Source organism: Ailuropoda melanoleuca, chromosome 15 (assembly GCF_002007445.2).
Source record: "Ailuropoda melanoleuca isolate Jingjing chromosome 15, ASM200744v2, whole genome shotgun sequence".
NCBI lineage: Eukaryota > Metazoa > Chordata > Mammalia > Carnivora > Ursidae > Ailuropoda > Ailuropoda melanoleuca.
In genome coordinates, this window is record NC_048232.1 from 87,868,466 (window position 1) to 87,890,139 (window position 21,674).

The window sequence follows — 21,674 nt, forward strand, 5'->3', positions numbered from 1 at the left end:
TATGGTTCTACAAAAAGCTGAGTTTCAGATGGAAACGATATGACCACAAAATGCAGTTTCTGACCCCAGACGGAATCCTGTACTGGAGGGGAAAACGCTCTCTGGGGTATTATCGGGCCAAGTGACAAGACTGGACCATGAACCGTAGATTGAAGTACCCTATCTCTGTTGCATTTACCGCAGTTGCTAAGTGTGCCGCGGTAGGAGAGAACGTCCTTATTCTCCCGAACGCATCCTCCGTTCATCTTGAGGGAGACGGGCCGCGCCGCACACACGCCCTATGGCTCCCACCGCGTGAAGACGAGGCGAGGCACAGAGCAGATGGGGAGGTGCTATCCCAAGGGGATAGTGAAGGCCGTACCGTGTTCTTTGGGCTACTTTTTGTGTGTAGGTGCAACTTCCCTGCAAGCGAAATTCCTTCCAAATACAAAGTTAAAAAGCACACGAACACAGAGGACGGTATCTGCATGATGATTCCCATCTGCATTTCCTGCCGCGTTTGTACTCTGAGAGCTCCGGATCAGAAAACACGAGCTCTAGCTCACATCTTCTTCAAGTAATCACTCCTAAGGTACCTCCCTTTTAGTACTTTCTTCAAACGAAAAAAAACTTCTAAGAGAATCATAGACCCACATAGAGTTGTAAGAAATAATACAAAGAGAGCCCCGGTGCTCTTTCCCCAGTTTCCTCTTGCAGAACAATAGTGCAGTATGCCAGTCAGGGTGTCAGCGGGGATATCAGCATCGATACAGACAAGATAACGAAGGCTTTCGGCACCCGGCGATCCCTCCCACCCCCACCTCTTCCGTGTCTCTGGCAATCTCTTCGCCGTTTCTATCACTTTGCCATTTCAAGAATGTTACACGGTGCATCCTGGGGCACGAAACCTTTTTGCACGCAGCACAATTCCCAGGAGATTCATCCGCGTCGTTGGGTGTCACTCCTTTTTATTGATATGGCGTGTTCTGTGGTCTGCACGGACCGCAGTGTGTGGAACCATCCACCCACGGAAGGACATCTGGGTAGTTCCCAGTTATGAGTTATTATAAAGCTGCTGTGACCATTTGCGCTCAGGGCTTCAGTTTTCATTTGGAATAGCGCTGTTGAGATGCACACAGCACTGGCTTGAGTGCACCAAAAATTCCACGGTTTTTCTTCCACTTAAAGGGTTGTACAACCATTTACCACAATCTTTTAGAACGTTTTCGTCGCCGCTGAGAGGAACCACGTTCCCATCAGCAATCAGTCCCTGTTTCCACCATCCATGCCCCTTCCAGCCCTGGACAACTGCACACCCACTTTCTGTCTCTACACTTTGCAGATCCTGGGCATTTCACAGAAGAGGAATCCTGTAATACCGTCCTTTGTGACTGGCTTTTTCCAGGTAGCGTAATATTTTCAAGGGTCATTCACAGAATACCATCAATCATACCTCGTTTCTTTTTGTTGCCAGAAGTACTGTAGAGATACGTAGTCCATTGTATATAACACCTTTTACTTATCCAGTTACCAGTTGGTGGACATTTGGGTAGTTTTCACTTGTGGGCTGTGATGCGTGATGCTCTCAGGAACACTTTATTTTTTTATTTTTTTTAAAGATTTTTTATATTTATTTATTCGACAGAGATAGAGACAGCCAGTGAGAGAGGGAACACAAGCAGGGGGAGTGGGAGAGGAAGAAGCAGTCTCCTAGTGGAGGAGCCTGATGTGGGGCTCGATCCCATAACGCCGGGATCACGCCCTGAGCCGAAGGCAGACGCTTAACCGCTGTGCCACCCAGGCACCCCCTCAGGAACACTTTAGATGCAAGTTTTTGTGTACCTGTAGGTCTTCATTTCTCTAGACGTGGAATTGCTGGGTCACATGGCAACTCTGTGTTTAACCTTCTTGGGGAGCTGCCGAAGTGTTTCCCAAGCAGCCACATCATTTTACAGTCTCACGGGCCATGTGTGAGAATTCCGACTTCTCCGTTCTTCACCAAGACTTGTGATTGTCTTGATTACCGCTGTCCTAGCTGGTGTGGTGCGCTCTCTCACCGTTGTTTTGATTTGCATTTCCCTAATGACCGATACGTACAGCACCTTTTCATGGGTCTACTGGTATATCTCCTTTGGAGAAATGTCTATTCAGATCCTTTGCCCATTTTTAAGTTGGGGTATTTGTCTTTTTATTGTTGAGTTGCAAGAGTTCTTTATACGTTCTGGATACAAGTCTTATCAGATACATGATTCACAAATCTGTTTTCCCTTTTGGTGAGTTCTTTTCATGTTCTTGCTGGTGGTGTTTATAGCACAAAAGTTTCAAGTCTTGATATCAAACTGATTTTTTTTTCTTTTGCCACTTGTACTTTTGTTTGACATAGTTTTTGTTTCACTGGGATGGGCGCCCAGGAGTGCAATTGCTGGGTCATATGGTAGTTGTATGTTTATTTTAATAAGAAACTGGCCAGTTGTTTCCCGAAGGGGCTGTGCTGTTGCATGTTCCCACCAGCAGTGTCTGAATGATCCCGTTTGTCTGCATCCTCTCCAGCATTTGGTGTTGGTGCTATTTTTTATTTTAGCCGTTCTGATAGGTATGCAGAGCTATCTCATTGTGGTTTCCGTCTGCAAATCCCTAGCGGCTAATGATGCGAAGCATGTTTTCATACGCATGTTTTCTCCTCATCTGTACATCCTCTTCGGTAAAATGTCTCTTCCTGTCTTTTACCCGTTTTCTAGTTGGATTTTTGGTTTTTTATTGTCAGTTTTGAAAGTTCTTTATCTATTCAGGGTACTTGTTCTTTGTCAGACATGGAACTTGCAAATATTTTCACCCAGAATATACTTGTATTCTACATTCTTCATAGTGTCTTTTACAGATCAAAAATTTTCCATTTCGATAGGGACCAATCTATCAGTTTCTTTAGGGATCATGCTTCCGACATCAAGCTGAAGATCTTTTTGGTTAGCCGTAGGTCCTGAAAATTTTCTGCTGTGTTTTTTCTAAAAGGTTTATGATTTTATATGCTACATCTGAATCTGTGGTCTACTTTGAGTTAATTTAGGTTGTGAGACTTAGGTTGAAATTCTCTTTCTTTTCTTTTTTTTCATGGTTGTCCACTTGTTCCAGCACCATTTGTTAAAAGGCTGTCATTCCTCTCTTGAATTGTTTTGTATTCAATTAGGTATATTTGTGTGGCTCTATATCCGGGTTTCTAGTCTGTTCCCATGATCTGTGTGTCTATCCCTTCACCAGTACCACACTGTCTTCATTACTGACGAGGTCTTAATATTAAGGAGAGTCATGTCTCACACCTTATACTTCTTTTTCATGATTATCTTAGCCTTACTAGGGTGTGTGCCTGTCCATCTAAATTGAAGAGTAAACCTGTCTATGTCTACAAAATATCTTGCTGGGACTTTGCTAGAATTATATTAAACCCATAATTTGGGAAAATTAACATCTTTATTGTGTTGAGTCTTCCATTCCATGAATATGGTATGTTTCTTCTTTATTCAGGTCTTCTTTGATGTTTTTCATCAGCACTTTGTAATTTTCAGTATACAGATCCTGTATATGTTTTGTTAAGCTTATACCTAAGTGTTTTATTTTCTTTGGAGTGACTGTAAGTGGCATTGTTTTTGATTTTCACTTCTGCATGTTTATTGTTACTAGATAGAAATATAATTTATTTTTATGTGTTGGTCTTGCAACCTTGAAGAACTCACTTTATAGTGCCAAGAGGTTTTTCATAGGTTCCTGGGGGATTTTCTACCTAGACAATTATGTCATCAGCAGGTAAGAACTGTTTTATTTCTTCCTTTCATTTCATATGCCTTTTATTTCCTTTTCTTGCCTTATTACAGTGGTGAGAACCTCCAGCACTATGTTGAACAAGTGTAGTGAGAATGGACATCCTTGCCTTGTTCCTAGTCTTAGGGAAAAAGCATTCAGCTTCCATCATTACGATGTTGGGTTTTAGTAGATATTCTTTATCAAGTTGAAATTGGTGTTCTGTATTCCAAACTTGCTGAGAATTTTTTATGAATGGGGGTTAGGTTTTATAGAATACATTTTCTGCATTAGTTAATATGATCATATGATTTTGCTTCTTTAGTTTATTGATATGGTGGATTACAATGAGTGATTTTCAAACGTTAAACCAGCCTTGCATACCTGGAATAAATCTCACTTGATCATTGTGTATAATTCCTTTTGTGTATTTTTGGATTTGATTTGCTAATATTTTATTGATGATTTTTATGTCTAGGATCACAAACAATATTGGTTCATAGTTTTTTGTCTGTTGCTGTTATTGTACTGATTTTGCTGGTTTTGGTATCAGAGTAATACTGGCTTCATGAAAATGAATTTTCTCCTCTATTTTTTGGAAGAGATTGTAGGAAATTGGTGTAGTGCTAATTCTTTTATAAATGTTTGACAGAAGGCTGCCTGGCTGCCTTAGTTGGTAGAGCATGCAACTCTTGATCTTGGGGTTGTAAATTAAAGTCCTTTTTTTTTTTTTTTTAAAGATTTTATTTATTTATTTGACAGAGATAGAGACAGCCAGCGAGAGAGGGAACACAAGCAGGGGGAGTGGGAGAGGAAGAAACAGGCTCATAGCAGAGGAGCCTGATGTGGGGCTCGATCCCATAATGCCGGGATCACACCCTGAGCCGAAGGCAGACGCTTAACCGCTCTGCCACCCAGGCGCCCCAAAGTCCTTTTTTTTTTTAAAGATTTATTTATTTGAGAGAGAGAGAGAGAACGAGTGAGGGGACGGGCAGAACAAGAGGGAGAGAATCTTCAAGCAGACTCCCCACTGAGCCTAATCTCAGGATCATGACCTGAGCTGAAAACAAGAGTTGGACACTTAACCAACTGAGCCACCCAGCCGCCCCCAAAATAAAATCTTTAAAAAAAAAGTTTGACAGAATTTTCTAGTAAAACCACTGGACCTGGAAGTTTCTTCTTCTGGGTTTTTTTAAATCACAAATTCAATTTTTAAATGCTTGTAGAGCTATCAAGATTGTCTATTTCATTTTGTTATGTTTTCGTAGTTTGTAGTTTTCAAGGAATTGATCCATTTCTTCCAAGTTGTCGATTTTATGAACCTAAAATTATTTATAGTAGTTTCTTGTTAACCTTTCACTTGTTGCAGGGTCTGTAATGATATCCTGTTTCATTTCTGGTATCAGTGATTTGTATCTTGTCATTTGATTTTTGTCAGTCTTTCTAGGGGTTTATCAATTTTATTCATTTTTCCCCCCAAATAATCAGCCTTTTGTTTCATTGCTTTTCTCTGTGGTTGCCCTGATTTCAGTCTCTTTGACTGCTGCTCTTACCTTTGTTATGTTCCTCCTTCTGCTTGCTTTGCATTTATTTTGCTATTCTTTTTCTAGTTTCTTGCGGTGCAAACTTAGATTATCAATTGTAGGCCTTTCAGCATCTCTGTTGTAAGCATGTAATGCTATAAATTGCCCTCACAGCACTGCTTTCACTTCCTCTTACATATTTTGATATTTTTCTTTTTCATTCAGTTCTATGTATTTTTAAGTTTCCTTTGTGACTTTCTCTTGACCCATGGATTACTCAGAAGTGTATTGATTAATTTTCAAATATTTAGAGCTTTTCATATTGTCTTTGTTATTAACTTCTACTTTGACTCCATTGTGAATAGAAAGTACACATCATAAGCTTTCAATTCTTTGGAATTTGTTGAAGTTTATTTCATCATCCAGGATATGATCTGTCTTGGTTAGTGTTCCATGGGTGCTTAAAAAAAAATAGTGTATTCTGCTGTTGTTGGATGGAGTGTTCTATTTATGTCTGTTAGAGCCTACTGGCCAATTGTGTTTTTCAGATCTCTAACCTTGCTGGCTTTCTCTCTAGCAGTCCTATTAGTTGCTAAGAGGGAGATTGGAGTCCCTGCTGTAATGATGGAGGCATCTGTTTCTCCTGCCAGCCCTACCAGTTTTTGCTTCATGTTTTTTAAGGTTTGCCTGTTTGGTACATTCATATTTAGGATTGTCATATCTTCCTAGTGGATGAATCCTTTTATCGTTTTGTGATCCCTTTAGTACATTTTTTTAAAAAACCTGTTTAATAGCTTATTACTGTTCTACCTTCCCTATTTATTCAGCATTTGTTAATCTTAACATTATGTCAGAAGTGACAACAATGTTGTATGTGAAATTTTGAAGACACAATGCTCTGCAAGATTCAAAATGAATTCTGCACAATCTTAAGTATTCTTGATAAATGTGGATTTTTAGGTAGATCTCAGTGTTGAGTCTAAGCAGGGATTTGAGTATATGTGAGGAGAAGGAGATGGTCCAGAATCTTGGGAGCTATATCAGGACCTCAAGTATATCCAGATGATATGTCAGAATCATGGGTACTTATGCAAGGAGGTATAGCAGAACCTCAGGTATAGACCCAAGGAGGCTTAGCAGGATCTCTGAGGAGGGGGTGGATTTTTTTTTTTTTTTTTTTTTTTTTTTTTTTTTTTTTTTAAAGATTTTATTTATTTATTTGACAGAGATAGAGACAGTCAGTGAGAGAGGGGACACAAGCAGGGGGAGTGGGAGAGGAAGAAGCAGGCTCCCAGCAGAGGAGCCTGACGTGGGGCTCGATCCCGTAACGCCGGGATCACGCCCTGAGCCGAAGGCAGACGCTTAACCGCTGTGCCACCCAGGCGCCCCAGGAGGGGGTGGATTTTAAAAGTATAGTCTAATAATTCATTTACTTAAAAACTTAAACCAATATTAAAAGAGGATATGAGATCTTTCTATGTATCAGAAGGGGACATGGATTTTTAAAAATGGAGAAATACTGGCTTTGGCCTTAAAACCAACTCATTCTATGGGTGTAAAAATGATTGGCTCCATTGTCCAAAGTGGAATAACAGAGACTGATTTACCCCTCTGCCCGAGACAACCAAAAATCCAGACAAATCATATGAAGCAATGTTTTTCAAGACATTGGGATCAGGCAGCGAATGACGCTGATGTGAGAGGAAAACAGCCAAGGTGGGAGGTGTGACTCAAGAGCTGACATGCAATGATGAGGGAGGAGGAACATCCCTTAGGTGAAGAGGTGGAGCCGAGAGTCCGGGGAGACTGAAGTGTCTAGAGTTCCCAGGGCAAAGTACCAGAGGAGAAAGCCATACGTCAAGAGAACTCCATAGATCTGCTGAGGTGCCAATTGGTGCGTGCGTGTGAGCAGAGCTACCGGAGGCCAGGGAAAGAACCATCCGGGAGGATGAGAGGGAACAGTGCCCAGCTCTCACACGGGGCCAGGAATAGTGCCTGGCGCTCACACGGGGCCGGGAACAGAGCCTGTTTCGCCTGCCAGTCTGGAAAACCTCATACTTCAAAGGGAACTGGACAGGGTACTCAGAAGAAGCTTGCCTCGGTAGTGGGGAGTAATTACACTACAGTACATACTGCTGTGGCCCTGCCTAACAAACTTCAAAAATAAGATACAAAAGAATCAGGCTCTTTCCAAGTAACTTGACGGCATCTTAGAGTAAAACTCAAGAATATGTATAGGAATACAAAACTATGCAGGACCGAGCAAGCTAAAATCAAAATACCTGCCATCTGATCAAAGATTACTAGATATCCAAAAAAAATGGAAAGGAGAAAACGGGAAACTGGAAACTTCAAATCTATTCAGAACTGAAAAAGATATTAGATTTACCGACAAGTACATGAAAATAGTTATTATGACTGTATTTTAGGTATTCAAAAAGTTAAGTAGATATAACAAAAGATATAAATTGAACTTCTACACTGAACACTACAGTATCTGAGATTAAAAACACACCAGGTAGGATTAATAGCAGAGTAGACATTGCAAAAGAAAAGATTCGTGAACTTGAAGGCATAGCATAATGGAAAATAAAATGACACACACGGAGAAATAAGAATTAAAAAAATGAAAACAGCCTCAGTGAACAGTAGGACACCAGCTTAATACATGTATAATTGGAGACCCTGGAAAAAAGGGGGACAGAAAAAATATTTGAAAAAACAATGGGGTCAATTCATTGGAATGATTTAACAATGTTAAAAGTTTATGCATCTAATAGCAGAGCTTTAAAATACATGAAGCAAAAACTGATAGAACTGCAAGGAGAAATAGACAAATATGCAGTTATGGTCAGAGATCATTCATAGAACAAATATCAGGGATCTCAGCAAAGATATACAAGATTTGAACAACACCAACTGGAGCTAATCGATATTTATCTATAGAACATTCCACCCAACAACAGCAGAATAGACACTGTTTTCAAACGCATGTAGAACATTTACCAAGATACCTCCTATTCTGGGCCATAAAACAAGTTTCAGCAAATTTAAATAAATTCAAGTCATGCAAAGTAGATTCTCTGACTGTAATGGAATTAAGTTAGAAATCAATAACACAAACATAATTGGAAAATCAAGAAATATTTGGGAACTAAATGACACACTTCCCAAGAATCCATGGGTTGATAAATCAAAAAAGAAATTAGAAAGTACTTTGGACTGAATGAAAATAAAAGCAACATACGGAAATTTGTGGGGTCCTGCTCTAGCAGTACTTAAGTGGAAATTTATAACACTAAACACCTATATTAGAAAAGAAGAAAGACTCAAACAATGACCTTAAGAAACTAGAAAAAGAAAAGCAAATTAAATCCAATGTAAACAGAAAAAAAAGGAATAATAAAGATCAGAGTGGAAATCGATGAATAGAAAACCAAAACACAATAGAGAAAATCAATGAAGCACAAAGCTGATTCCTTGAGAGGTTAAATAAAGTTGATAAACCTCTTTCCTGGCTGATCCAGAAAAGGAAGAAAAGACACAGAGGACCAATATCTGGAACAAGGGAGGCAGCATCACCACAGATACTACAGACATCAAAAGGATAACAAGAGAATATTATAAATGACTTTGTGCCTGGACATTTGACAACTCAGATGAAAAGGACAAATTACTTCCAAAACTGAATTCAAGAAGAAATAGATTACCTGACATTAAATAAACATAATTTGTACTAAAAAACCCTCCCCCCAAGAAACTCTGGGCTTAGATGGTGTCACTGGTAGATTCAACCAAATATCTAAGGAATAAATAATACCAATTCTACACAAAACTCTTCCGGAAAATCAAAGACGTGGGAGTACTTTGCAGCTCATTCTAGGAGGCCAGCCTTATCTGATACCAAAACCAGGCAAAGGCACTACAAGTAAAGAAAATGAAAGCCTCATATCCCTTGTGAACATAGCTGCAAAAATTCCAAACAAATTTTAGGACATCGAATTCAACAAAAGAATGGTGTATGATAGCCAAGTGGGGTTCAGCCCAGGAATGCAAGGATGGTTTGACATGTAATTCACCATTTTAACAGAATGGAAAAAAACCCTGTATGATTATTTAATAGATATGGGAAAAGTATTTGATAAAATTCCACAATAGTTACTAATAAAACAACTGATTTTTTCACAAAGGTACAAAGGTGATACTGTCAAGAAATCTTGTGTTGAGACCATCTTTTCAACAAATCGTGCCAGCACAATTGGCTATCCATAGGCCCCAAGTGAACTTTGATCCATACCTCATATTATATACAAAAATTAACCCAAAGTAGATTGTAGATCTAAATGTAAAATCTAAAACTCTAAACTATTAGAAGTTATAGAACAATTCAGTAAGGTGGCAGGATACAAAATCAATGCCCAGAAATCAGTTGCATTTCTATACACGAATAACGAGACTGAAGAAAGAGAAATTAGGGAATCCATCCCATTTACAATAACACCAAAAACCATGCGTTACCTTGGAATTAACTTAACCAGAGACGTAAAGGACCTATATGCTAGAAACTATAGATCACTTTTGAAAGATATTGAGGAAGACATAAAAAGATGGAAAAATATTCCATGCTCATGGATTGGAAGAATTAACATAGTTAAAATGTCCATACTACCCAGAGCAATCTACACTTTCAATGCTATCCCGATCAAAATACCGAGGACATTTTTCAAAGAACTGGAACAAATAGTCCTTAAATTTGTATGGAACCAGAAAAGGCCCCGAATCTCCAAGGAACTGTTGAAAAGGAAAAACAAAGCTGGGGGCATCACAATGCCGGATTTCGAGCTGTACTACAAAGCTGTGATCACAAAGACAGCATGGTACTGGCACAAAAACAGACACATCGACCAATGGAACAGAATAGAGAACCCAGAAATGGACCCTCGGCTCTTTGGGCAACTAATCTTTGATAAAGCAGGAAAAAACATCCGGTGGAAAAAAGACAGTCTCTTCAATAAATGGTGCTGGGAAAATTGGACAGCTACATGCAAAAGAATGAAACTTGACCACTCTCTCACACCATACACAAAAATAAACTCCAAATGGATGAAAGACCTCAATGTGAGACAGGAATCCATCAAAATTCTAGAGGAGAACATAGGCAACAACTTCTATGACATCGGCCAGAGCAACCTTTTTCACGACACATCTCCAAAGGCAAGAGAAATAAAAGATAAAATGAACTTATGGGACTTTATCAGGATAAAGAGCTTCTGCACAGCCAAGGAAACAGTCAAAAAAACTAAGAGACAGCCCACGGAATGGGAGAATATATTTGCAAAGGACACCACAGATAAAGGACTGGTATCCAAGATCTACAAAGAACTTCTCAAACTCAATACACGAGAAACAAATAAACAAATCATAAAATGGGCAGAAGATATGAACAGACACTTTTCCAATGAAGACATACAAATGGCTAACAGACACATGAAAAAATGTTCAAAATCATTAGCCATCAGGGAAATTCAAATCAAAACCACACTGAGATACCACCTTACGCCAGTTAGAATGGCAAAGATAGACAAGGCAAGAAACAACAATTGTTGGAGAGGATGTGGAGAAAGGGGATCCCTCCTACATTGTTGGTGGGAATGCAAGTTGGTACAGCCACTCTGGAAAACAGTGTGGAGGTCCCTTAAAAAGTTAAAAATTGAACTACCCTATGACCCAGCCATTGCACTACTGGGTGTTTACCCCAAAGATACAGACGTAGTAAAGAGAAGGGCCATATGCACCCCAATGTTCATAGCTGCATTGTCCACAATAGCCAAATCATGGAAGGAGCCGAGATGCCCTTCAACAGATGACTGGATTAAGAAGCTGTGGTCCATATATACAATGGAATATTACTCAGCTATCAGAAAGAACGAATTCTCAACATTTGCTGCAACATGGACGGCACTGGAGGAGATAATGCTAAGTGAAATAAGTCAAGCAGAGAAAGACAATTATCATATGATCTCTCTCATCTATGGAACATAAGAACTAGGATGATTGGTAGGGGAAGAAAGGGATAAAGAAAAGGGGGGTAATCAGAAGGGGGAATGAAACATGAGAGACTACGGACTATGAGAAACAAACTGAAGACTTCAGAGGGGAGGGGGTGGGGGAAGGGGATAGACTGGTGATGGGTAGTAAGGAGGGCACGTATTGCATGGTGCGCATCAAACTTTACATCGGAATCTGGGGATGTACTGTATGGTGATTAACATAATATAATAAAATAAAATAAAAAAAGGTAAAAAAAAATAAAACTCTAAAACTTCTAAAATAATCACAGGAGAAAATCTTCGTGTCCTTGGGTCGGGCAAAGATTTTGTGAATATGACACCAATAACACAGTCTGCAAAAGAAAAAGGTGATACATTGGACTTCATCGGAGTGAAACTTTTGTTCTTCAAAGGACGGTTTTAGGGGAATGAAAACACAAATTATGGACTGAGGGGAAAAAAATCATTGTAAAGCATAAACCTGATAAAGGACTTCTCTCCAGAATACAGGAAAAAAAACACAAACCCTCTGTATATTCACCTATAAGAAAATAAACGTCCCACTTTTTTAAATGGGGAAGAGATTTGGACACTTCGCCGAAGAAGCCATATGGATAGCAGCGTGAAAATGCTCCATGTCATTCGTTCGCAGCTTTCACAGTGGCGGTGTGATACTGCGACCTACCCACTTGAATGGCCGAGATGAAAAAGACCATCCATACCAACCATTGGCCGTGATGTGGAGGGACTGAAGCTCTCATACACCACTGGTGGGAATGTAAAACGACACACGTGCTTTGGAAAACACGTTGGCAGTTTCTTAAGTGAAACCAACACCTGCCATATGATGCAACAATTCCATGAGCAGGTAGTTAGCCAGCGGAAAGAAAGCATGTGTCCGTCCGGAGACTGTGTGTGAGGGTTCATAGCTGCTTTATTTATAACAGCCCAAACTTAGAAACGATTAAGACATCCATCACTGGTAAATGGATAATCAAACGGGGGCTAGCCACATATTGGAATATTAGTTTGCAATAAAGAAAAGTGAAGAATCAACATGCATGACGACGTGGATGAATCTCAAAATAATTATAACGAGTGAAAGAAGCCAGACAAAATGGGCGTATACTGTATGATTCTATTTATATAAAACCCCGGAAGATGCAGTGACAGAAAGCAGGTCAGTGGGGACGGGGGTATGGAGAACGAGAGGGAGCCTGGCAGAAGGGCACGAGGAAACGTTTGGGGGTGACGTATGTTCGTTATCTGGATGATGATGGTGGTTTCATGGGTGTATGCATATGTCCGAACTTACCAAATTGTATACTTTAAATAGGTACAGGTTACTGTATGCCCCTTACGCTACATTCATAAAGCAGATTTTAGAAATGGAACAAAGTGACTGGCTCCTAGTCAGCACCAGCACTGAAGCCTCTGCTCTGAGGTCTTCCTCTGAGCCTCAAGTGGCCCCACGTGAACATACAGAGGAGACCCCATCTGCTGGCTGACGGGGCGGATCTCCACCAGCTGTGCGAACATTTAGCAGCCTAAGTACTGGGGATCCCAGTGAGCTCCACATTTCCTTTTGCCTTAAGTTGAAACTTCCACTCTTTATTTTATTTTTTAAAGATTTATTTATTTTAGAGAGAGAGAGAGAAAGCAGGGGGAGGGGCAGGGAGAGAGGGAGAGAGAGAGAATCCCAAGCAGACCACATGCTGAGCACAAAGCCCTTCGCGGGGCTCGATCCTGGGACCCTGAGATCATGACCTGAGCCAAAATCAAGAGTCAGACAGGTGCTTTAACTGACTGAGCCACCCAGGGGCTCCTCCAGTCTTTATTTTAAAAACAAATCAGAGCAAAGCAGGGAGGTTTTTTTCTCACCTCTAAACTGTACAAGGCATCTAGTGGACGATTACGTGCACACGGTGGAGCGCGCTCAGCATGGGTGAGCTGGGAGGGAAGCCCTTGCAGGAGATCAGCAGCCAGATGGTCACATCTCGAAATCTCCGGTAGCGGGATCGGAAGCCACAAACACGAGCTCTGGGACACATTCCGCAGAGGACAGTGGCGTGATGCTTCGGAGCAGAAACCAAGGCTGTCTGTCTGGGTTCGAACCATGGCTCCACTGGTTGTGTGATACTGGGCGTGTTCCTGTCACCTCGCTGTCCTGCAGCTTCCTTGTCAGTCAAGGAAGCATATCAGGAGTGACCGGCTTGTGGGGTTGTTTGAAGACTGAAGTGCATTCATACAGTCTCGGCAACCGATAAGGATTCTGGAAGTGTTCCTGCCATTGCCAGCGTCCTCGGAATCTCTGCTCGATAGCAGCATTGTGTCTGGAAAATGGCCAACGATGCAGGTCCGCAAGCTGGCCCAGAAGGGTCTGGAAAACTGTGCTGACCTGAAGCGTACAAGCAACGGTGCTGCTCTGCAAGTCAGACGCTGCTAAGGTGCCGTTCCAGGGGTGAACTCCAGGCCCGTACAGAAAACCACATCCAAGAACTGCCCCCAAAACGAGGCAAGTACCAAGCGTTACGGAAGGTGAGAGTCCAGAGTCCCCCCCCACCACAGCCACCACGTGAGAGAATACATAGGAACTTTCCTGCCCGCCCACCTGATGGATGGCTTATCTGAAGATTTAGTACTGTGTTGGAAGCAATTTTCCTTCGGAGTTCTAGAAGGGCTTGGCCTGTTTCGCCTCCAGCGCTCTCTTGAGAAACCCAAAAGCACCTGGTATTTGATCTTTTGCACGAGACGTGTCTTCCATCTTCGGAAAGCCTGTGGGGTCTTGTAGGAGCTTCTCTGTGCCCCCAGTGTGTGCGGGAGTCCCCGGCGACGAGCTTGACGTGGGTCTGTGCCCCCCACGCTGTAGGGACCGGGTGGGCTGTGCCCCCCACGCTGTAGGGACTGGGTGGACTGTGCCCCCCACGCTGTAGGGACCGGGTGGGCTGTGCCCCCCACGCTGTAGGGACTGGGTGGACTCTCCCACCGCCTTCGTTCCTGAGCAGCATTCTGAGCTCATTTGCTGCCACTTCCCTGTGCTCACCTCCCTCGCCCGGGCCTCCCGCCGTTCACCGTTCAACTGCCCTGCTGACCGCCCCCTGGCTTTCCCCGTCATCCCCGAAGCCTCCGTCCGACCGCTCTTGATTCAGTTTGTGATGGCGGTTCTTTAATTCCCAAGAGAGCTTTCGGTTCTCTGTTTCTTTTTATGGCATATTCTTCTCTTCCCATGAGGGCGGTATCTTATCTTTCCAGGGATATTAATACCAGTTCCCTTGGTTTTGTCCTTTTCTTCCTCCTGTATTCTGTTTCTCCAAGTCGATCTTTCTGGATTTGTTGGTGGTTGGCTCTCTTTCTTTCCTGTCAGAGGCCTTCCTCAGAAAAAGTCTGGTATTTGGGGCTTGAGTACTTCCATGTGAAAGTGAGGGGCTTAAAAGCTGGCTGGGGTTGTGGGCAGAGGGCGGGGAGGGTCGCAGCAGGCTTGCTGCCCAGCTCGGGCTGGGAGGGGACAGCTCCCACTGTGCCCGTGGCAGGTGTCTGCAGCTGTTCCCCCTTATGGGAAGGCCTTCCCAGATGAGATGTTCCAGGCCCCTGTGGCAGGTGGAGGGCAGGACACCAACCCCGCCCCCCCAGCGGAACAGGGGCAAGGCTGTGGTTTGGGCTGTCCCCTCCACCCTTTCCCCAGTTACGAGGAACTCCTCAAATTTAAGAGCGATGTCCTCGTCAGCTGTGTCCTAAATGCCCATTACAGGCCACCCACAGACCGATAAAGCAGAGAGACACAGCATCCTGGTGACGGAAGAAATACAGTTCTCATACATGTGTCTATTACGTAAATAGAACCAGTGCAGAGCAGAAGTGTTTCCTTTCCCTCTGTCCTTACGGAGACGGATGAACCCAGCGAAAGCATTATATTAACTCTCCCATACTGGGGCTTTTTTCTTACTTTGCTCTACCTTGCCGTAGAGCAGAACGCAGAATGAGAGCGAGCAGACACCCCTCGTTCAGTTTAGTCAGAAAAGCCGAAGGCAGAAAACTCTGAAGACACATTTACTGACTTTGTTATTTGTAGCGTTATTTATGAAGTTGTCCCAAAAGCAGTTCTCGCCTGGCAGAAAGTTGACCCATATTGGAAAAGCCATTCCTCTGAGTGTAGAAGGAGCTGATGATGAATTCCCAGACGGTTCTGCGGGTGAGTGGGTGCTGGGCGCTCAGAGCGCTGCTGCAGAGCCTGTGCCCTCGTCAGAAGCTCCTGGCATTGACCATCGCCTGTAACTTTATAAATAGAGCGAGAAACATTTTTCCTTGGAGTTCCCTTAGTTCAGAACTCTACTGTTGACCCCGTCCTCCTCCTCCCATGCTGCTTTTTGCCAGACTTGCAAATGCATCCAGAACTTGTCTGCTCTGGCAAAACACAGCACCGCGGCCTTAATCTGAAAATGGAAGGAGAAAGTCCAAGGAGAAAGGTTTAGAAATGGGCACGTCTTTTTTATCAACTTCCTGAAATCATAAACCGAAGTTACCGTCCAGGACAGAGTGCTACCCCAGACCTCATTGACTTTCCCCTCAGTTACTCTCGATCTTGAGCAAGCTGGACTTCCGTTGAGTTGTCTCCTAGGAGTTAACGATAAAAGGACTTTGTTCTTTAAAGCTAGTGTTGCGTGTCTGGCTGAGAATCTAGAGGCTACAGGCTTGGTGGGACAGAAACACGTCCATAGGCTGGATGCCGCTGGTCACCCCTGGATCTGCTCCAGACCACGTCATTGATTTAAGTGACGGACATGAAGTCCTTCGTGTGTCTCAGACGTCTGCTCTTGGTTACTGGTAGGGTTTCCCTCTTCACTCTGTGTTCGGCTCAGTGCATTCAAAGGTGTGTTTTGTGCGTGCACTTGAATGAGGCCGGGTCTTGCCTCTGGGGACGGTGTTTTTTGGGGGAGGGCCGCGTGCCTGTCACTCTGCAAACACTCAGAACAACGTGCTGAGCAGATTGAATCCACTCAGACCACAGGTATTGAAACAGAGGCTCTAAGAAATATGGTTGTGGGGGCGCCTGGGTGGCTCGGTTGGTTAAACGACTACCTTGGGCTCAGGTCATGATCCTGGAGTCCCGGGATTGGGTCCCGCATTGGGCTCCCTGCTCAGCAGGGAGTCTGCTTCTCCCTCTGCCTGTCCCCCATCTCATGCTCTCTCTCTCTCATTCTCTGTCTCTCAAATAAATAAATAAAATCTTTTTAAAAAAAGAAAAAAAATGTGGTCACATATTCCAGGTCACAGGCGGCACTCCCCTGTCCCCTGAGGGTGAGACTGGCATCCTCCCGAGCTGCGGCCAGGAACCGCAGAGGAGAGCACTGCCAGCTGCATGGTCACTTCCCAGAGGGGGCAGGGAGGCTGGAGGAGCCTGGGTGTCCCTCAGAAGCCCTGCGCCTGCTGTACCACGGCCCTCACTGTCCACGGGTCACAGCTGCCTCCACCTGGGAAACCTGCCCCCCTCCTTCTGTCCTGGATTCCATGGACGTGACCTCATCCTGCCCTTTACCTGATCAGGCCAGAGCGTAGGTTTGTCGCTGCCTCTGTCCCGCATCCAGCTGCCACCAGCGTTATCCCCTCATGTTCTTCCCGTCCCTCCCAACACCCCTCCTGGGGACAGTCTCCACAGTCTCATAAGGACTGTGGCTGCTTCTCTCCCGTCTCCCTAACAAGCAGGTCCCACCCTGCGGCCCGGACGTTGTAATGCGGGTGTTGCCATGCCCCATGGCTGCTCAGCACCCCGCCCTGACTCTCACCACTCAGAGGCCGGGGACCACGCCCCTGCAGCGATGACCACGCCCCTGCAGCGATGACCACGCCCCTGCCCGCGATGAGAGTGATGTACCATCACCACCCGCCTCTCCTGCTTCTGCCGCTCATCCCTGGCCGCTTGCCCCTGTGCTGCATCGGTCACAAAATCGTGCGCCCGCCCATCAGAGGTAGGAGGTATCCCCCCATCCCTGGGACCCGAGCTGGCCTTGTGACTTGCCCCGAGCCACAGCACGTGGCAGAAGTGACACTGTATAGCTTACACACGTGGTCTTGCGGTCCCCGTACTCATCCGTGGGCTACTGCGCAAGACGGGGCCCAAACTGCCGGCCCGCAGACTTGGGGAGCGGGTGCTGGTTGTGTTCAAGCCACTACGTCGTAGGGTCGTTTGTCACGCAGTAGCACAGAACTGACATGTCTCAGAGCGGATGGTGTGCCCGGCTGGGCTCTCTACTGCTGATGCTTTAGGCCACCATGCACACGGCTGCTCTCTGTTCTTAGAGATGCCCCTTAGCCTCGTTCCTATCACTATTTTCTGCACTGCTTTCCAATCTTTCGGGATTCAGCTCAGGCGCCCCCTCCTTCAAGGAGCGTTTCTGGACTCCCCCCCGCCCCCCCAGGATTCCCCACGTTTCAGCCTCTGCAGTCGTGTGTTTGTTCATGTCTCATCCCCTAGTAGCCGGATACGTTCCTTACCTCTCTGAACTGCTGGGTTTTCCTCTGGAAATGCGATGGATACCACCTGCCATGCCCCGGGTACTGGGGAACTTAGAGTGGCACATCGGGCTGTGCTGGGACTGTGCCCAAGGCGATGCCCAGCCAGTGCTCCCGGCTCCCTCTCTGCCGTGGGTCCCTCCGGGGCTAAGGTTGCCTCTTTCAGCGTCTTGTCCAGGGTTAAGCCAGTCGCCAGCTCAGGTGGACGCTCACGTGTTTCCAGAAGTTCGTAAAACATGGTCTCCCCACCCGAAGGTGACTGTCATCAGTCTAGCCCAGAAAATGAAGGTTCAGCCTTACAGGGTTGGCTGTTGGTATGTGATGTCATTGTGCTGTCACCAGGCAGGGCCTCCCTTGTTCCCGAATGTCATCATTTGGTTTTGTTCCTGGCGAGGCCCTGGGTCCTCTCACTTCTGTGCCACCTGGCAGGTGCATGCTTCAGCGCTAGGCTTCCGTCTCTATCAGAGCAGAGCTTTTGTGCGGCAGACACCGATCTTCTCTCCAGGGACCACTGATTCCTGCGACAAGCTTCTCAGCTCAGATTTCCTTTTGCAACAGGCACACGATGTGTCCGAAGTTACAGCTTTCCTTTAATTATTTTAATTTCACCACCAACAAAGATAAGATTAGATGGAAAAACAAGAGCCCCGTTTTCAGGAAAATGGGAAGCTTGCCGGGTTTGAAGTGAAGGCAGATACTATCTTACAGTGCGAACTTTGTGTGAAACTGGCAGGAGTTTTCTCGGAAGTGTTTGGGAACATTCTTCTTGCACGTTTTTCTTTGTTCAAAGATTTATTTATTTATTTATTTTATTTATTTTTTTAAAGATTTTATTTACTTATTCGACAGAGATAGAGACAGCCAGCCAGAGAGGGAACACAAGCAGGGGGAGTGGGAGAGAAAGAAGCAGGCTCATAGAGGAAGAGCCCGATGTGGGGCTTGATCCCATAACGCCGGGATCACGCCCTGAGCCGAAGGCAGACGCCCAACCGCTGTGCCACCCAGGCGCCCCTATTTATTTATTTTAGAGAGAGAGAGAGAGAGCCTGAGTGGGAGGGGCAGAGGGAGACGGGATCTCAGGCAGACTCCGTGCTGAGCGCGGAGCCCGATATGGGACTCGATCCCACAACCCTGAGATGGTGGCCTGAGCTGAAACCAAGAGTCAGACGCTCAACTGACTGTCCACCCAGGTGCCCCTCTTCTTGCACCTTTAAAGATAAAGGTGCAGAGACTCAGAGTCCTTGCCACATTGGACTCCTCAGCCATTTTCACACGCCAAATTCTTTTGATTACAAAATGCTGATGCCTGAGGCGTCGTTGGGGAAGATCTTAGATGTCCCTAGATAAATCTGTGTGGCGTGCAAACTACTCCTAATTATCCTGCCTTTGGCTTAATGCGTTAAAACACCCAGTCCCGGGCTCCCTTCCCACCGCGGCACTCTGGTGCTCTCCTCTCTGTTTCAGATCCTGTCGGAGGTATTTTCCGTACGGACTTTGGAAGCACGTTAATCATTAGGCAGGCGGCATGGGTTATCAACTTCTATGAACTTCTGGTGCCGGGAGAAGGTATAGAGGGCTTTGTAGCATTTCTTTGCTTATTTTGAAATGTTATTTTAAATGCTAGCCCAACAAATTCAGCTGAAGGCTCTAAATGTTACAGATCTAAAAGGTAGACAGAAAAGTATAACCAATCTGACAAGATGGTGAATTACGGTTGGTGGAAAATGGAAAAATTCGTTGTCCTCTTATCCGCCATGTAAATGGCACTGCTCTGACTAAAATCCTGTCCTTTACCTTTCCACCACTCAGTGAAGTCTTACCAGAAAATGTAGTTTCTATAAGGTGGCATTAATAAGCCCATTACCTATAATTCAAGGGAGTTTTTAAGTTAGGGTTGCTTACAGAAAGATAAATAGTAGCCAAGTTAAAGTCCCACGTTTGTAACGATGTATTCGGACCCTTTTGTGTCAAACACAAGAGCTGCGTGGGGGAAACTCCAGCCCAGCTCCATCTGTTCTTTCCCGCGAGTATCTGATCCCATAGCATATAAACCTGTTGTGACAGTGGGGACAATATCGAGCTGTTAGTTAATACTTAATTTCAGAAAGTATTTACAAAGGGCCTCTCAGGTCCAAGAAACTCCATTCGTAACGTAGGGGCGCAGACATGGTCCAGACACAGCCACAGCCCCCGGGAGCCGACAAGGACGTGATCCTTCCTTGGTCTTTGATTCCAAGCATTTGATGAAATGAAAGTCCTTCACTTTGTCTTCAGACCACCTATTTTATGTTAGTACAGAACTTCTCCCACATTCTCTGTCTGTCGCTTCTGCGGTGGAGAGCTGGGCTGCTCAGCCGTTCATGCCTTAACCCCAAGGCCTGTCCCTCGGGGTAGCGGAGCTGGCTGCTGGCAGCCCCGCTCCCCCCATCCCTGTCTGACACAAGCTCTTTCCTGCCAACCCGGCACTCTGCTGTTCACTGTGAGGCTTAGACTTATCTTTTCCTCTTGTGTGCTTTGTTTTTAAGTCCCGATGGTGATTATACTTCACTGTGCAAATTTCTGATCACTTGCCCAACAAGAAGCACGCTGACTTCTGATCAAGATATACTTGCGTCCTATTGTCTTTGGACGGGTTTGCCGGGTTTGCCCCCCATCTGGGTGATGGCAGGCCGCACCTGCGAACGCAGAGCCAGGGGGGTCCTCGCAGACGTTCACTGAGTTCCTGGTGGGGTAACCTGCAAGGGCACACGCTGTGCCCATCCTAGCTAAGTGCTGGAAACAGACACCGGACACCTCCTGCACTCTAAGGTTGGGCGAGAAATATGGATACAGGGATTAGCAAAACACATTCTCCGCCCTCGAGACAGACGAGAAACGTTCTCACGCTGCATGTGACTAGGGCTGTGTCAGAACCGGGCCGAGGGACTGTGGGAACCTGGAGGGGGCTGCTGAGCCCCACTTGGCTTCACAGAGTAAGAGCTCATCGTGCCATTAGCAACTCATGTTACCCTCATCTTTTAAAAAGTCCTGCCATCTAAGAGTGGGTGATTCGGAAAATGCTGTGTGGTAAAGGTTGTGGGTTACTGTTGAAATCCTTCCAGCACTTCCCCTGCCCTCACTGACACGAAATGGTGATATTAGCTATGCCTCCACCATTCTGTCCCTCTTTCTCTTCCTTCCTTCCTTCTTCCTTGTTCTTTTTTTTTTTATACTCCGCTCAAAGGAATATTCTGATGGGTAATTGCTCTACTGAGACCTAAAAGGACAATTTTGGCAGTTTACATTCAAGTTTCTGAAATAACAAGACGCAGGTCTAACATTTACATGGGGCGGGAAAGAAAAGATGTGTTGAGAGAGAGCCCTGGCAGGCCTGGGGTTCGGGAAGGGACGCCAGGATCACAGGGAACGTGCATCTCGGTGGGAGCTGGGTGGGGAGCTCCACTGTCCTCTACCCGGGCTCTCGGCCCCCATAGAAGCCTCTCTGCATGAGGAAACGGAAGACCCACCAGAGTTCTGCTGGCGTCTCTGCTTTTCCTCGGCCGCTTGTCTGGCCTCCTTGGCAGACCGGGAGGGGCTGAGAAAAGAGATCGTCTGTCTGTTGCGCCCGTCTGTCCCTCCAGGGCACTTGGGGTGGAGGCCACCGTAACTGGTGCCTGGCTTGCTCTCCTCGAGGAACGGGGCAGTGGCCGTGCCATGTGGACTTTAGAGCCAGACTTCCTGTGGTATTTCTGCTGCTTGAGCAGAAGCCACAGCAACAGGGGGGAGGGCCGGGAGCCAGAGCACGCCGGGAGCCCCGGGAGCCCCGGGAGCGCAGGTGGGCTGG

General features: G+C 45.3%; 1 protein-coding gene across 3 annotated transcripts in view; it reads left to right on the plus strand.

The window, feature by feature from the left end:
* Positions 1-21,674, plus strand: part of PPARA (peroxisome proliferator activated receptor alpha) — a 66,316-nt gene that overhangs the window by 17,087 nt on the left and 27,555 nt on the right. Inside the window, exon 2 of one of the 3 annotated variants that reach the window (XM_034643451.1) lies at positions 17,132-17,307. The exons of the other annotated variants lie outside the window; for them this stretch is intronic. The gene's annotated coding sequence lies outside the window, so the exon portion shown is untranslated. The remainder of the gene's footprint in view (positions 1-17,131; positions 17,308-21,674) is intronic. 3 annotated transcript variants of the gene reach the window in all.